At 47.9% G+C, this 17,578-nt stretch overlaps 1 protein-coding gene across 2 annotated transcripts in view; it reads right to left on the bottom strand.

The window, feature by feature from the left end:
- Window positions 1–17,578, bottom strand: part of CHCHD6 (coiled-coil-helix-coiled-coil-helix domain containing 6) — a 249,618-nt gene that overhangs the window by 27,035 nt on the left and 205,005 nt on the right. The window lies entirely within an intron of this gene.

Here is a 17,578-nt window from a genome sequence, read left to right as displayed (position 1 = left end):
GAAGGGTAATCATTTGTTAGCTTAAGTAAAACTCCCCGGGCATTCCTGACAACTGTCATCATGGAAAAGTCTGGAAGGCAATTCATCTATCCCTGTGAAAGTCAAAGAAAGAATCTTGAAAGCCACAGTCGTCTTTGACAACACAAAAGTGAACATACCCTCCTTAAGGAATTTGCTGGTAGGAATTTCCTGCTTTGGCTCCTAATAGATCCTCTTTAGCAGCAAATAAATATGTGTATGTACAGACACAGGCACATTTCCACGTTTGCATTCCAGTGGTCTGATTTCTGTGGGTTCAATCCAATTTCTCTCAGACTCTGAGCCTAGGGAAACAGTCACAGCTAATGCCATTGACAGGAGAATAGCTCTGGAATCCCAACACGGGATGTAGCAATCTGGTGAGGGTCTGTGTGAGTATATGAGTGAGAGAGTGCGTGTGCTACCATGGATGTGAACGAGCAGGTGATTGTGTATGAGTGAGAGTGTACGTTAGTGTGTATGTGAATGTGTGAGCGTGTGTACGTGAATGACTGTATGTCAGCATGTATGTGAGCAACCATGTGTGTGAGTATGTGTGTTACGTGTATGTGAGTTTGAGCATGTTTGTGTGTATGTGTGTGCGTGCATTAGTGTGTTAGCATGTATGTGTGTGTGTATGGTGTGCTAGCATATATGTGAGCAAGTGTGAGTGTGTGAGAGTGTGTACTAGCACGTGAGTGTGTGAGCATGAGTGTGTTAGTATGTATGTGAATGAGTGTTAGCGTGTGTATAAGTATGTGTGACTGTATGAGTGTTAGCATGTATGTCAACAAGTGTGTATGCAGGATGACATAGTATTTGGATGCTACAATTAGTTTTACTCGCCTTCTGTGTTAAAGATCAATAAAAACAGCCAAGTTTTCTAAAAGATGATTTTATTGACTCATACAAATTTTTAAAAAGCATGAACTGTGAATAAAGAATATTCTTGTTGTTCTTGGGGATATTTTAGGGACAGACTAAACCAGTGTCTAGGATTTAGGGATTTTTTGGCTTGCAAGTCTGGGACCTGGAAGAATGAACTCTTCTTAATTGTTCTCACCACCAGAAGAAAATTTAATCTGCCACCCAATCTGCTTCCTGAACCTTTTGGCCTTGGTCCTGCTGGACTCAGGGTGTACTCCCACAAAGACGACAGGAGAGGCCAAGAAGTCACTACAGCAGGAGTACAGAAAGAGGCTGCACCGGGCTGGGTGGCAGGATCTAAATTTTGGAGGAGCCCTTAGAGATTGCGGGTCCTCCTAGGCCCTGCTATAGTGAGAAACTGAGGCCCAGAAGGGGAGGCGACTTCTCAGGGTCATGGGTACACCCACTAGACAGCACAGGTGTGAACCCAGTCTCCTGACCATGCCCTAGCCTGACAACCTGCTCACTCGGCAGTCACCCAGATGCTGACCCCATCCCACCCAGATGGTGCGCCTTTCAGAGGTGGTGAAAGGTGACTCTTCCAACAGGGAGATCCAGGCCCCCCAGACGGCAGGAGCCCCACGACTGTGGTTGCCACAAGTTGGCTGCTGAATTAATATTCAGATGGGCAGCTCATCATGGCCAAAGGGGCTCTGCCTGCCTCCCTGCACCTGGTCTGTGCGTACCCACTTATGGCAACCTGGTATCACCTGGCCATGGGACACATGGGTCACCTTGCAGATCCAGCATGGCAGCACAAAGGTCTGTGTCCCCCTGAAGGGCCCATGCCAGGCCCATCAGGCCTCGGGGTGCTGTGCTCCTGACCACAGGGCTACTGGTCACTACAGGCTCTCCTGACTCAGGCCTGACCCTGGGGAGGGGTCCAGGCAGGGGGAGGACTCCTGGCTTCAGAAGAAGGGCTGTTGCTTCTCTAGGGCCATTGTTGCAATTTAGAAGATGGGATGGATTTACTGCTATTCCCTGGGGGCTTTTCTGGGGAAGTGATTAATTTGTTGGCTAGAGTACATTCACTTTGGCAGTGGATCTAAACTGCAGGGCTCATGACAATCACGTGGGAGCTTGTTTAAAATGCAGATTCCATGGCTCCCAGCTTGGGGCAGGGCCCTGGACTCAGCATTCCATGGATTTTGAGGCAAGTGGTATATGGACACCCCCAACCCCGGATTATGGCACATCAGCTAAGCACCACACCATCGAGGCTACTGAGAGGCTCTCTGGATGGAAGGGTACAGTGAAGGCCCTGAAGCAGCTCTCTCCTCTGGACAACAACAGCACAGAACATCCTGCCAGAACCTCTGTCGTGCTATAAACATGCCTCTCAGTGGTCCTGGGCTCTGGGTCTCTGCAGGATAGCCCCAAATGCACCCAGGCTGTGGACAGAAAGTTTGGCCCTGACTCCTGGCCCTGCCACTTCCTCACACAACAACCTTAGGCAAGTTAGCCAGGCTGGTCCTGTCTCCTCCTCATAAAAACAGGGTAAGCATGTCTCCCTGTGCCAGGCAGGTGTCAGAGCTCTATAAGATGGGTAGAGAGAGTCCCATCCTTCTTGGGGTGGTGTCTGTCCCGGCCCCTCTTTCCCAGTACAGAAAACCCCAGTGGCCTATAAGCTGGTATTAATTAGATCCTCTTTCTTCTGGTCATCAGCATGGAGCAGACTGCAGAGAATGGGAGCTCTGAGAAGGTGGGAATGGGGTGGGGGGCAGCAGGATTATCACCATAAGAGTGGAGCACATTAGGCATATCTACCTGAAATGTTCTGGGGGACAGATTGGGGGGGGCTTCTGGTCAAAGTTCACCTGCTCCTCAAGCTGCCTTGAGCCCTGAGCCGGTCATAAGGGCCACTCAGTGAGGTGTGTACATCCTGTGACCAGTCATTCTAAAAGGATCCAATCAACAAGTAGATCTCCACATACTAGCCTAATTAACCAAGACCAGAGGGAGGCTGATGAGACAGGGGGGATCAGCTCTGAAAAACAGAGCCAAATCAAATAAAGAGGTCCTGAAGATTTGGGAGAGGGCCCAGAATAGAAATGAAACGCACATCTAGAATACTTACTTCCATATGCAGAACCTCAACTGGACTGGTTTAAGCAAAAAGGGCATCGACTGCCTCTAGTAACTGGGAAATCCCAGGGTGACTTCATGAGAGGCGGAGGGCCTTTCCATGGGAAGGGTAGATAGAAGCCCCAGTCTAGCAGGGGTGAGGCCACGCAGGGCCTTGGGGGCTGGGCACAAATAGTGGGAAGCAAATCCTCATGTCTCCCTGTGCCCTGCTCCGTGGAGACCTGCCCCATGCAGCAAGAATGGAGCCTGCTCCCCAGGGCTTCCTGATGACAAGGTGGCCCAGTCTGGGCAGAGGAGATGAACCAGGCAGCAGTAGAGGGTATAGGAAGGGGCAGGACCAGGTGGGAAGACGTACATTATGAGGGTTGATTTTTGTCTTCCTTCCAAAGGAGACACAGCTGTGGATGACAGAGGGCAAAAGGGGAGGCACAGGGATGGACAGAGGTTTGCTTCCTCAGCCCTCACAACAGCCCTGTGGGCGATGGACAGTCCCCCCTTTTACAGAGGAAAGGACTGCGCCTCAGAGAGGGGACTACACTGGCCATGCTTCAACCAATAAGTGAGAAGCATGCCAGGATTTAACTCTGGATTCTCTGCTTCAAAGCCCCTGTCTTTTTCTTATTCCCAGCCACCTCCCAGAAGATAGGACAGATCCTAGCTCAAAAGTACAGAAGGTCTTCATGGGCAGGAAGGTGACTGGTGAGGACCAAGCTCCTCTCGATGCCTACACCTGAGAACATCAAGAAAACTTGAGGTCTGGACCACCAGGCTACCATTGGTGACCTTTACAGAATCCTGGAGAATGAGGAACACAGCGATACTGGAAAGGAATAGTCTTCCATTTCATGGTTTTAAAAAGAATGCATTCCATAACACGTAGGTGAGCTCAGATAAGAATCTAGAATGGCCCAGTAAAGAGGCTGGTTTCGGAGCACTTAGAAAATGGAAAGGTGATTAGTAGGAACAGACAAGGCAATCGGAAACACATCATTCCATGTTCTCTTCTCTTCCCTATAACAGCAATCCTGGCTGGGAGACCAGGGCCATACAGTGGCCCACCAGCCCCAGCCTCTACCTGCACCCATCCGATGGGAAAGGAGGAATAATGCAGGCTGGATGCCCAAAGAAGTATGTTAGGAACTGGTTCAATCACTGGACCCACATGGGCAAGGTCAGCTTTGAAAGCGGTCTCTACTGGCATTTTGTCTTAAGCCTTGTGCAACTTTATCATTTTCATCAATGACTTAACCGAAGAGAAGAGCTGGCAAGTTTACAGAAGACAGAGTTAGATGGGATGATGAATATGTCAGATGACAGAATCCACATATCCAAATCATCAATCTATAGGCTGGACTAAATCTACCTCAAATGAAGTTTACTGGGGATAAAGATGAGGTCTGGAACCCAAGTCCAGAGCAGTTAGTAACCATGCATGGAGATAGTTTGTCCGAAGCTTCATATGAATGGTCAGTGAGGTCCGGCTAACAGGGCAGTGGACAATCAAGCTAATATGGTGCTGCAGCCCAGTGAGAGTGTGCTACGGACAGAGCCCAGTCTCTAGACAAGGGAAGTGATGGCTGCACTGCATTCGGGCTGGTCAGCCTGCTCTGGCTCCCAGAGCCTGCTGCTAACAGGCAGCACAGGGAGTAGAGATGGAGACTGGAAGCCAGGCGTGTGTCTCATTGGGTGGTTTCAGGAACTGGACATTAGTGCTGTAAGGATAAAGCTGTAATGTTTTACAAAGGGATGTAAAAGTTCCTTTTGAATATCTATAGGGCTGGCATGCAGAGGCACCTTCACTGAGCTCTACAAAGTCCCAAGGACAGAGCTAGGAAGCTCCCAAGACACAGACCTGAGCTCCATGAGAGAGCACTTCTCTAACAGGGCCATGAAAGATGAAACAGGAAGCTTAGTAAAGACAGGAGCTGTAACTGAGCTCATATTCGCAGAGGCAGTGGAACTCCTGGGGGCAAGCACCCTGGGAAGGATCCACCTGTATCTGGGATCGGTTTAGATGACCCTGAGGGCCCTGTGGTTTCAGGGATGCCACCAGGCAGAGTGACTCTGAACCTCATCTCATTTGTGTGTGTGTGGGGGTGGGGTGGGGGTGGGTAGGGGTGGTGACAGTGGGAGTGATGGTTTTGGAACATTTTAGAGAGTTCCTAGGAATCATGGCCCAGTGCAGATACCCTCAACTCCCAGAGAGACTGGATGTCACAGAGAAGGTTTGGAATCACAGGTCTCAACTCCCTTGGATCTGACTATACCAGAAACAAAAGCTCTTCCTTGTATAATACAACCAATGGCCACAGGTCAAACTGGGCCTATCAGGGCCCACTCTAGCCTGGATCTAGAGCCTTGGGATGAGCAGGAGCCAAAGCCAGCCATACCATGTACACCATTTCTCTGAAGGTGAACCCTCAGGGCAGGCCCTCCTGTTGGTATGCAGAGAGACAGAGAACTCTGATGGCAGTGGGTGGGACCTCAGCCATTCAGAGCCTGCATCATCCCTGCCATGTGCTTCCTTCCTAGGGCCTGGAGATTGTCAGGATCTTGAAATCTAACCACCTGAGATACTGGCCTCCACTGAACTCTAAGGTCTGTTAAAATGAGTATGCTTTCACAGAGTGCCACGGGGGAAATAAATCCTTCTGGAATAACCACCCTGGTCCTGGAAAAACCGGACACAGGAGACAGCACCAGCTTCTGCCAGCCTCTGCCACGGTGTGTCCCGCTGGCAGCCTCTGGTGCAGTCCGCAGAGCCCAGCGCTCTTGTTGCTTGCGGAAAGAGAGGCAGTGTGGTTGACAGTGATCAGATCTCAGGGGAATTCTTTAGTTCTGCCACATTTCACCACTTGACAATTTCCTGACCCTTTGCCAGGGCTCCCTTCTTGGGAGGAATGAGTGTGCACGCCCAAGCGCTGCATGCCCAGAGGGGGTCCAGGACAGGGCAAGGTGGTGCTGTCACGCCAAGACCCATCCTCAAGTTAGAAAGAACGGCCCTGCTTGCGACAAGGCTGCTCCTTCCCAGGCAGAAATGACCACGATGAAACCCAAGCAAAAGCTTTCTCTTAAGAACCGGAACAGGGGAGGCAACAGGACCAGGAAAAATAAATCTAATGACAAGAATGCTAAGCCCTAACCTCTTTACCGATTTAAAAAAGAAAGAAAAAACAACGATTCCTCTACTGTAATAACATTTAATCCCCAGAAGCTAATCTAAATGTAACACTCAAAAGAAAACAAAAGTGGCACAAAGGAAAAGAGCACCAGCCGGCCGTTGGGGACACAGGCTTTAGTCCCCAGGCGAGTCTGCTAATAGAGCTGGGAATGAAATGCCATTTTTGTCTTTGTCCAGGGGAGGGGATTAACGAACTGTCGTCTCTAAGTCCAGTTTCCTGAGTCATGGATCTCCGAGCAGTAAGAAAGTATGGGGCAGAGGCCAGCTGCCCCTGGAGGCTGCCCTTGCCCTGGAGCCATGGCTACCACTCAGAGCCCGCCAAGTGGGGTCAGCCCGGGCAATTGGCTCTAGGAGCTTCGAATGCAACAGGACCATCGCTGAGCCCACCGCCCGCATGGTTGTCAGACGGGCTCCCCTGCCCCTCCTTGCTCTAGTCCTGGGGTGGCTAGGGAGCCCCTTACCTGCCTACAGCTCCAGGGATGGTACACAAACCCTCCAGGTGCTCATGCTTCTGCTCCTGTCCAGCCTTGGTCAGGAGCCTCCCTGTCTCCCCGCTCCTCCAACTTCCAATTCAGGAAATTGTGAAGTGGTGAAATGTGGCAGAACTAGAGTTCCCCTGAGACGCTGGCACGCAGCGTCTCCCAGGGATCAACCATGACGCTGGCACGCAGCATCTCCCAGGGATCAACCATGCACACACCGGGTGTCTGCACAGCCCTCCTACTGCTCGGTGCTGCTCCAGTGTTGGACAGTCCGCCCCGATCCTCCGTCCACAAACTCCAGTCCCCTCTAACCCGTGATCTCCTTTTATCCTTACAGCACCTGGCAGAATCATCTTATCTCACTGCTGACCGTTTGTCCGTCTCGCTGCACTGAGCGAGGGAACCCTCTCTGCGGGGCCGAGGGCCGTGTCGGGGCCCCTCCCCGCGCGTCTGCGAAGGGGTGAGTCATCCCGGCTGGGAGTACTGCGGCAGCTTCCTAAGCAGGCTTCCTGCCTCCCACCTCAACACCATTACCGTTTCATCTCCCAGAAGCTGCCAGTTATCTTTCTAAAACACAAATTCGATCATATCAATTCCCTGCTTAAAAGCTTTTTTATGGCTTGCCACTGCCTGTAGGGTGAATTCCGAATTCTTTCATATGCACAGAAGGCCCTTTACATCCGGACCAGCCCGCCTTCCAGCCGCATCTGAGCTTCATCCCTACCCCCTCAGTATCTGCTTCTCCCCCAACAACCGTGCCCTACCTTCTTCTAACACGCCACAGTTCCGGAAAGGACCCACTCTCAGGCTGCTTACACTGACCCTTGCCAGCGGAGCCTGCCTGGACCCAGCACAAACATGAATTCAGTTCTGAAGCCCCACTGTGCTCGGGCAGGATTAATTGCTCCATCTCCTCTGCTCCCAGACTGTTTCTTTCATACACTGCTGTAGCAGTTACCATATGTTACAGTGGGTTTCCACTCACTAAATATAGAGTAAGCACGTTAAGTCCTGGACCCGCAGGATACACAGATGAGGAAAACAAGGTTCCTGCCCGCAAGAAGTTTGTGATCTAGTAGAATGGGATGCTTGAACACAGAAGTGTCAAACAGTGCTCTAAGTTGCACCCCGGGAAGTGTCCCTAGGTTCTATGAGGCACCTCAGAGACACAGCTAACTGATCTGGGATGGGCAGGGGGACATGTTGGAGACAAGTGCAGAGGGAGTGGGTGCTGTCTGGGGAGGTGGGCAGGCTGCAGGTAGGGTGGCGTCTGTGTTCTCGGCGGAGGCGAAGACCATGTCAGACCATGTCCTGTACTGTCCATGTCTGTGTCCTGTACCAGCCTAAGCGGAGACTCCAGATCACCATCACCTAATCCTCTCTTTGAAGAGAAGTGATTATCAAAATTTTCATAACCAGGAAGTTATGGGCAACTACAACTAGGCCCTCCCCGACTCCCTTCTGTGGATGGTGGACCACAGAACCAGAGCAGGGGTTATGGAATGAATCACTAGGAGTGGGGACAGTATCCCTGCCCTAAGCAGGGGTCAAGCGCAAACCACTAGGAAACTCTCCCTGGAGAAACTCGGTGGCTGGCTGCCTGCCAGCCAGGGGAGGCCGACAGAACGCTGACGCAGAGGAAGTGGCCCTTCTGTTGTTTGTGATCACATGGGGAAGAGGGCTGGCATATACCACATTCCGGGTATAGCGCAATACTTGCTTTTCCTTAAACATCTCCAGAGGAAGATAAAGGCTGTACAGCTTCCTTCCCTCAGTTATTATGTTATGATCACTCATTGCAAGTTGGGAAGTCCTTCCCTAGGTCTAACTTAAATTTTCAAGCTGCAGTTCAAGGCTCTAGGCCTGTACCAGTCAGAGTCTCCTTCTAAGAGGGATAGGTACATCCTCTGGCTAGGCTTCTCCCTCCCTGCCTTTCAGCTTCTAGGCCCTTTCAGCGCTGTGGTCCACCCCCCCCCCCCCCCCCCCCCCGCCACCACCCCACCCTGCCGGGGCCTCCCCAGCCTCAAGCCTGAGCAGCACAGCAGGAAGTGCCACTGCCCAGTGCTTGATGGCTTATGTAACACAGCAAATGCACGACAGAAAACCACTGGCTAATTTCTAGGTTTCCTTTGCCCAGTAACATTTCGACTTTGTTCCAGATGGAACCTTTGCTACACCTGTCAGCAAAAAACCACACTGCCTGCTTCAGGGTTCATCTTCTGTCATCTCCCTGCTAATGCGTGTGATGGCATGTCAGCCCAAACCCAGCCAGCAGCACCTGCAGGATCCCAGGGCAGTGGGCTGTGCCCTCATGAAGGCAGTGATGGGGCGCCTGGAAGGGAAGAAGCCCATTTTCCCCTGGACCCCTGGCCTTCCAGGAGCTGGGCTTCTGACCACAGAGCCTCAGTGTCCATTCTGGCTTCATCCACAATGGCAGCTCATCTGCACCTCACATGTTCACGTCACATCACATTTCTTCTGAACAGGAGCCACAGCTAAAGGACATTTAAAACCACAGATCTAGTCCAACAGTCTCTGTCTTTGATGGAGAAGTTCAAAGACAGGGCATCAGGAGAGTCAGAAGCCAAGCCTTGATCAGAAGACAACATACTGACACACATGTGCATGCACACAGAGAGACATGCACACACATGGACACACACTCACACATGTGTACAGACACTCATGCTCACATATACATGCCCTCCCACACAGTCACACACATACATGTGTGTGCATGTGCACAATCGTGTAACCAGGAACACAATTCCAGGGTCAGCTCTCATCTTTGTGTGTGGTCCCTGCCAGCTCTCAGCTTGGGATCTGGTTCCCAACTGTACTGGGAACCTCCCTTTTCCTTGGCGCAAATCATTCTTCTCTTGCAATGTCTCTATATTCTTATTAATTTTTAATTATACGAGCTGCACATAAGTATATATATATTTTTTACAAATTAAAAACATAGCAAATAAGTTACAGTCCCGTCTGACTCTTTTTATAATAGTGAACGCCCTTGAACTGCCCAGGGGTAACCACAGTTTTGTGTTTGGAGTGTATCCTTCCACACTTTCTTCTCTATATCCACATAAATTGCACATACCTACCGAATAGAGAGACTGTATGTGTGTCAAGTGTGCACACAGAGTAAACCACAACCTGCTTTTTCACCCAACAACATCTCCCAAGCATCCTCCTGTGCTAGCACACACAGCTCATTTTTTTAAAAATTTTTTAATTTTATTTATTTATTTTTTACACAGCTCAGTTTTTAACCGCTGTTTGCTATTCCACATCAGACAGATTACGTTCATCCACTGCCCTATTCACAGGCAGTGAGGCTGCCTCCAAATCTGTCACTCTTGGAAACAGGGCTCCATGCACCCTTGCCTGTGGCTGCTTGTGCACACACAGGAGGGTCTCTGCAGGGCACGTCTCCAAAAGGAGAGCTGGGGCGTCCTAGTATCTCCCCTTCCTTCGTGGCTCCCGGTCCAGACAGTTGTTGAGTCGCTCTGTGTATCGATGTATTGAGGACTGCACCCTCTTTGGCTACTGCACTTCAATCTCTCTCTCATTAAAATGGGAGTTTCTATATACGTAATACCTACTCTTTATTGAGTGTGCTTAACAAATTGCCTCACGATGCCCTTAGAAAAACCTTCAGAAGCAAGGGACATGTGTCTCAGAGAAGTTCTGTCATCTGATGCATGCCACACATCAGGCAGCATGGCTGGGAATGCACTCACTTGTCTGACCTCAAAGTCCTGCCCTAGGCCACCCTACACTCCCCCAAGCACCCCACCACTGGACCTGGGGCCCTGCTGTGCACGGCATAAGCCTCCATGGAGAAGGTGCTTAGACAGTCAACAATTTGTTTTTAAAAGCCACCCCTGAAGTCTACACAATGGGCCTCAGCTCATCCGCCCAGCCAACACATGCTTGGTGAGCATCTATCACAGCTAAGTCCTGGGCTGGACAGTGCGGATGCAGAGAAAAATAAGATATTGGATTGACCTCTGGGGAAGACAAACAGTAAAGAGAAAAGATGCTTAAGTTGGATTTTGAAAAGCGAGTCTACTCTGCAAGGAAAAAAGAGGGGGCATTCTAGACAGAAAATAGGATCTACAATGGTAACTCAGTATATTCTGCGTTCTGAAATCAGGAACTGAGCAGAATCTCCAACTGGAAAACTCGGTCTTTGGAAGGCAGCTGATCCAGGGCTGGCAAGTAGGTTTCACCTTGAATGCCAACCCTGATGAGAACCCATCCAGGTTCAGGGGGAGATTGCTGGGATCCTCTAATGATGTCTGCTGGGGGCACATGATGGGGTGCCGACAAGAAGCCAAACGCTTCCTCTCCCCACTGAGGCTCTTCAAAGGTGGCCCACACTCACTTCCAGAACCAGCCCAGGGCTTTTTGGCCTGAGGGAGCACTACCACCCCAGATCTTTTGTTCGGACTTTCCATTTCCACATACCACACAAACACTACCTCTGTTGATGAATTCTCTCTGCATGTATCTCTCTCTTGCTACAAGAGGCAGAACTATGCCTGCATTACAAAGCCCTGGGCAGGGGACGCACCCAGGCACTCCAAAATTTACAGCACCAGCATGAGGTGGGGGGATGTCTGAATCAGCTAATCAGCAAGCAGCTAATCCCCTTGTCCTGCAAATTCCTGTGAGGGAAGTATCTTGGTAGAGTAGAAAAGAGCTAGATTCATCTAGGCCTGGGTTCAAATCCCAGTCTGCCACCAGCTGGCTGTGTGTCCCTGAGTACTTCTGTGGATAACCACATTTCATTGACACACAGGCACCATCATTTTCCCTGCTTAATTGACTAGTGAACTGAGCCTGAGAGGTAAGGGGACTTAGTTTCCAGACCTGCAAGGTGGGACAATAATGGTATCTGCCACCAGAGCTTCCTGTTTAGAGGAGACGCCAGGAGCCATTACGTGTCCAGCAAAACAGCTGCATGCAAGTTTTTAAAGAAATGTATTAACTGAATGTTGATTTGTTAAATGAATTATTAAATGGGTTTTGATTTGCAACCTCTCAAAGAGCCATGTACACCAGTTTAAGACACATATTTTAGTAAACTTCTGAGTAGAAAATGCTCCTTTTACAAAGTTATGTAAGATAGGGAAGTGAGGGTGAGAAGAAGCAGCGTTTGAAATCAGACTAATGTGAACATTCTCTGGATCAATTAAGACAGAATGCTATTTTATTTGGGGTTCAAATAAATAACCATTGTTTTAATAGGTAACCAATCTGTTTGTAGCTCAATAGAGCACCTGCGAATATACTCTCAGGTGAGCCCAACCCCTCCCCCACAGGTTATTTAATAAGCCCTGGCTTCCTGGTGAGGGTGAGAGCTACCATAGCAGCTTAGCCCCAGCAAGTTCCAAGTCACTGTGTCCACATTAATCAGATATCTCCGGATCAAAGTCCTTGCAGCACAATGACTCAGTTTCAGGAAACAGTTAATAACCTTCTTCCTTCAACTCAATTGTTCTAACCTCTTTGAGGGGTGGCTCTCTGTGGGGCCAGGGAGGACTGTACAAGTTTCCTGACAGGGAGAAGTCGAGACAGGCTCTGAATGAATCCCACGGGAAGAGAACTGAAGGTTGTCATAAAAAATAGATGTGACACAATAAATGCAGGATGTTCCCTGGGGTCTTAATCTCTTCCTTCAGAAAACCTGAACAATCCCGCCTGCTGTGCTGTTGTGAGGTAGAGGGGCGTGCGTGCACGTGTGTGTCTGTGCATGTATACATACTCTGGATATCCACTCCTATCTCAATGACAGAATTCTTCCAAAACAAGAGTCTCCACACTGTGAATACTGGCCTCACCAATGACATTCCTCTTTAGTCTTGAGTTCTCTGTTGACTCTCTGACAGGCATCTTCTGAGGCCCTGCATATATGGCGGGCTTAGCAGGCCTCAGGAAAGTTTAGCAAGCCCAAGAAAAGTTGGGAGGGCCATCCATGCCATCATTGTCTGATGTTGCTAACCAGTGTCTGATTGACTTTGCTTTAGTTCTTACTCTTTCCTTTACCTGGCATGGCCATTTTCTGCTTGGCAAACTAATCATTCCTCAAAAGCTAAGTTGAGACTTCTGCTCCCAGCTATAGTGGAGTAGCTTGGGGAAGAACTACACTCTCCTCTGAGAAAGAAATTTTAAAAGTTGAAATTTAAAAAAGGTCTGTTTAAGGCATCTGAGGACCAAGACAAAATAGGCCTTGAGGGTCAAGATTATGAAGGGAAGGGAACTGTAGAGAGGTTAAGTACTCACTCCTGGAGCCACTTGTCCTCACTGAGTTTTTTGGCAATTCTCAATGCAGGAAGGGAGGCTGAGAGTTGGGCAAAACAGCTTCAGCTAAAGGGTGGAGAAGCCTCAGGGCTTCTGGCAATCTCATAGGAGGATGGAGAGACAACAGTCCTTTGGAGCTCAAGGCTGCCAAGACAACTAGGCCTTGAGGGACCAGGATTCTGGAGAGAAGGGAACTAAAATACAGTGAGCCGACACTCAGTGGTTTTCCTCTTTTAAGGCATTTAGCACATTCTTGAACTATTTAAGGCAAGAGGCTAAGGAGTCAAGTAAAAGCCACTGAAAGGCAAAGTGGAATTTTCAGAAGTCTCACAGAACTGAGGAGGCAAACAAAGGGGTTCAGAGCTCACCAAGAAAGGAGGTGCCTTGGAGCCTTGGAAAGCCATGCCCTAGAAAGAAGGGTAAATCAGAAGTAGCCTGAGCTTTACCAAATGTGCAGCAAGCCTCCAGTCAGCTCAGTCCCTCAGGTGGCCACGAGGTAGAGCACTCTGGGGGAGAAGATACATTCCAGAGCCTCTGTATAGTCTCTGTACAATGCCTGGCATTCAATCAAGAATTACCAGGCACAGAAAGAGATAGGACTAAGAGGGAAAAAATGGCAACAGAAACAGACCCTCAGATGACCTCAAAATAACTATAACTAATAGGTTGCAGAAAACAGATGGTAAAACCAGAATCTCACCAGAGACTGGGAATCAAACAAACTGACTAACTGAACTTCTAGAACTGACAGAAATTCAATAACTGAAATTCAGAATTCAAAAATAGGTTTAAGAGAGACCTGACACATTAAGGATTAGTGAAGTGAACAGTCAACAGAGAAATTGCAGGTGCAAGCATGAAGATTAAAAAAAAGTGATGAAAAACAGAAAAAAAAAGGTACAGAGACAAATGAGACACAGTAATACATGTAACTGAAATGCCAGAAAGGAAGAAAGACAAAATAGGGTAGAGTTTTATTTGAAGAGATAATGGCTGAGAAATTTCTAAAACAAAAGGACATCAAACCCCAGCACATGAACTCCAAGCAGGAAAAAGAAAGAAAATGGACTCATATCCACATGATAGTCAAACTGCTAAAAAACCAAAGACAAAGAAAAGCTAAACATCAGATAGAGGAAAAAAAGTAATTACCAAAAAAGGAGTAATCATAATATCAACAGCTGACTTCTCCAGGGAAAAACAGATATCAAATCAGAATGTAAAGATACCTTCAAGGAGCTCAAAGAGAAGATTTTTCAAAACTGAAGATGAAATAGATTTCCAGACAATTAAAAATAGAGAATTTATAATCAGCAAATCAACACTAAAAGAAATACTATGGAAGTTCTACAGTTAGATGGAAAGTGATCTCAGAAAGAAACCATAAATCCATACATCAGTAATGATACAGAAAAATCTGAACCTGACTGACCAACTGAACCTAACTGACAAACACAGAATACTACATGCATTGGCAGAACACACATTCTTTTCAAATATACACAGCACGCTTAACAAAACAGATAATATATATGGCTATAAAGCAAGGTCCCAAAATTTTAGAGGATTTAGAGTATGTCCTTCAACCACAGAATTAAGCTGAAAATCAATTATTCAAAAAGTAACTAGAGGGGTGCTGGGCTGGCTCAGTCAATGGAGTGTGTGACTCTTGATCTCGGGGTCATGAGTTTGAGCCCCAGTTGGGGGTAGAGATTACTAAGTAAGTTTTTTAAACTTTTTTAAAATAAAAAATGTAACTAGAAAACTACCAAATGTTTGGAAATTAAGCAATATATTTTTAAATAACCCATGAGTTGAAGAAAAAAATCAGAATAAAAATTAGAAAAACTTTAAACTGAATTATAATGAAAACAATATATCAAAACATTAGGGTGTAGCTAAGGCTGTGTTTATAGAGAAGTCAATACCGTAAGTGCATATATTAGGAAAGAAAGAAAGCTGAAATGGTATTTCACCAATTTTAGGATATGAGTGAAATCTCTAACGTGGTTACAAAGTTCTGTGTGATCTGGCTTCTGCTGACTTCTTTTTTTTTTTACATTTAATTTTTTTATTTTTATTTTTTTAAAGATTTCATTTATTTATTTGAGAAAGAGAGAATGAGAGACAGAGAGCACGAGAGGGAAGAGGGTCAGAGGGAGAAGCAGACTCCCCGCTGAGCAGGGAGCCCGATGTGGGACTCGATCCCGGGACTCCAGGATCATGACCTGAGCCGAAGGCAGTCACTTAACCGACTGAGCCACCCAGGTGCCCTTCTGCTGACTTCTTAGTCCTGGTCTCTCATCCTGCATCCTTGTCTCTCTCTTCTCATTCATTCCTCTCCAGTCACACTGGCCTTTCAATTCCTCGAATATGCTGAATCACTTCCTGTCCCCAGGCCTTTGCACATGTGGAAACTTCTGTTTGAAGTGCTCTGTCCATTTCCTTCCTCTGGTCGAAGCCTCCTCACATTGCAGGAATCCGTTTAAATGTCACTTCCTTAGAAAAGCCTTCCCAAACATCTAAGTCTGCATTAGGGTCCTCAGACATGTGCCTTTTAATTCAAACACTTTCTTTCATGGCTCATTACCATAATCAATCATTGTTTGGGCAATTGCTTTTTATGCAATTAATTTAAAAATATTGTTTGTCATTCTCCAAATGACAATCTCCTTGCTGACAGGAACTGGAGCTGTCTTGTTTATCATTCTATCACCAGCACCTAGTATGGTGCCTGGCAAACAGCAGACACTCTATACATGTATGTTAATGAACAAATGAATACATGGACGTCTAGTTAGCCACCTAAGTAACCATCCAGTTTACTCAAAGTTGTTAAAAGATGCTCACTGTCTTGGAAGAGAACTATTACTGCTGTCAGCAGTTGGCATTTATTTCTGTGGCATTTACAATGCGATTTACAATCATTTGCTAATCCAAGAAATCTCCCAATCAAGGATTCCACCCTCCAACCCCAATGTTTAAGTAAAATTATTTCTAACTCTGCACGGCTTCCCGTTTACTCTGTTTGGGCAAAGGCAATTTTTTTTTTTTTTTTTTTTTTTTAGTAAGCTCAATTTATTTATTAAATCTGTGTCACGCTATGATATGCCAAGCTGGGTGCTGTGAGAGTGATTCAAATGACTGCCATTATTAATAACGGTCACAACACCACCACCAACTGTTGACGTGTTAGGTCTGCTTTCTATGTGTTATCTCACTCAAAGCGTTAGAGGGATATCAGCTCTATTTTGCACATGAGGAAATCAGAGAGGTGAAGTGACCTGCCCACGGTCACAGGACCAGCCAGTAAGAGGCAGGGCCAGGGTGGATTCCAGGTCTGCCTGACTCTAGAGCCCAGGCAGGCTCAGCACCATCCCAACACCCATCTCACATTCAGAGAGGCCCTCAAGGGACAGGAAAGATGCAAAGACACATGGAGAAGAGCTGTGGCTCTGAAGCATCTAAATGAAGCTTGACCCCAGCCTGGAGCGTAATCATGGGCCAGGTAAGGGGTATCCCACCTCTCCAGCCTCAGTTCTTCATTTGTGAAATGCCAACAATAGGAAATGAGAGGATACAGTGGAAGTGCCTTGCAGAGCATCTCCATTTAGTCATATGCTTAACATACAGTAGTAATTATCAAGGGATGTTGTAAACCTTTGAAAAAACCTTTCGCTTCGCTCAGATTAAGAAGACACATGCCATCTCCCCTTTGCCTTCAGAAGACATGAGGATGAGAAAGGATGTGACAGTAAAGTCAAATGCACTAATCCAGGGGACCAGGAGGCCAGGAGTCTCAGGATGGTGGACCACATGGCAGGCAACAAAACAGCGTGGTCACTGACAGTAAAGCTGCCTGGCTTTTCCCTAGAGCCTCTTCCCTTCGGAGGGCTGTTCCATGATCCAGGTAAAGAGGGAGAGGGGCTAAGGATCCAGCATCACTGCCCCACAGGCAGCTCCAGGGGATGGGCCCAGGCGAGGGGCTGCACTGCGGTTTCAATCCATTTCCAGGGATCACATTACTGGGGTGGCTATCACCCCACAGAGTCTGGGGTGTGACTGCTTCTCAACCTCTCCCTCTCACTGAGCATGATTCTGAGTATTTCTCAGCCCTTGACAAACCACCTGGGCCCTTGTCTGCGAGCACAGCTAGAACATTCTATTCCTCGAGGTCTGTGCCGCTCACAGCATTTGGTCACACCCAGAACCCCCGTGGGATCCCAATGGGCAGACTTAAGACCTTTCCAGTCTCTACCTGCTTGCTGGAAAGTTCTTTCTCTGAGTCTCCTGCTCTAGGACTTGAAATCCCAAGATAACTCCTCTTCCCCAAAGCTGCTCTGTAGTCCATTCCAGAAGTATGGCCTCCTAGCTTCAGATGCCCCATGCTGCACCCCAGATTTGTACTGAGTCCATCTGCTCCCACTGCCCTTCCTGGCTCCTTGCACGGTTTGCATCAGCAGCTGTATTTATAAGCACTTTGTCACCTCCTAGTCACCCAAACCTCCCTCTGATGATTCCTTCCCGTCGTGCCACATCCAACCCCTCACCGTTCTGCACTGTGACCTGTTTGCCT

Source organism: Eumetopias jubatus, unplaced genomic scaffold (assembly GCF_037043125.1).
Source record: "Eumetopias jubatus isolate StellerSeaLion01/CBP00866 unplaced genomic scaffold, mEumJub1_p1.0 scaffold_1, whole genome shotgun sequence".
Classification (NCBI taxonomy): Eukaryota; Metazoa; Chordata; class Mammalia; order Carnivora; family Otariidae; genus Eumetopias; species Eumetopias jubatus.
This window is presented reverse-complemented; position numbering and strand designations above follow the sequence as displayed.